Below are 366 nucleotides of genomic sequence, written 5' to 3'. Positions count from 1 at the left end.
CAAAGGAGATAGGATTACAACCAAGAATCACCTACACAGCAAAACTGAGGATAATCCTTCAGGGGGAAAAATGGATATTCAGTGAAATACAGGACTTTCAAGCATTCTCAATGAAAAGACCAGAGCTGCATAGAAAAATTGACTTTCAAATACAAGACTCAGGGGAAGCATAAAGAGGTAAACAGGAAAGAGAAATCATAAGTGACTTATTAAGGTTGAACTGTTTACATTCCTACATGGAAAGATGATATTTGTAACTCATGAAACCTTTGTCAGTATTAAGGTAGTTGGAAGGAAAAAAAATTATATGTATTGATAGATTGATAGATAGAGGGCACAGGGTGAGTTGAAGATGAAGGGGTGATA

General features: G+C 35.8%; 1 protein-coding gene across 1 annotated transcript in view; it reads left to right on the top strand.

Annotated features, from left to right (window-relative positions):
• CD3G (CD3g molecule) overlaps positions 1–366 on the top strand; it is a 6,129-nt gene that overhangs the window by 4,170 nt on the left and 1,593 nt on the right. The window lies entirely within an intron of this gene.

This window comes from Vombatus ursinus, unplaced genomic scaffold (genome assembly GCF_900497805.2).
Source record: "Vombatus ursinus unplaced genomic scaffold, bare-nosed wombat genome assembly UNPS02014816.1, whole genome shotgun sequence".
Taxonomy (NCBI): domain Eukaryota; kingdom Metazoa; phylum Chordata; class Mammalia; order Diprotodontia; family Vombatidae; genus Vombatus; species Vombatus ursinus.
The sequence above is the reverse complement of the archived record's forward strand: the minus strand, read 5'-3'. Positions and strand labels throughout refer to the sequence as shown.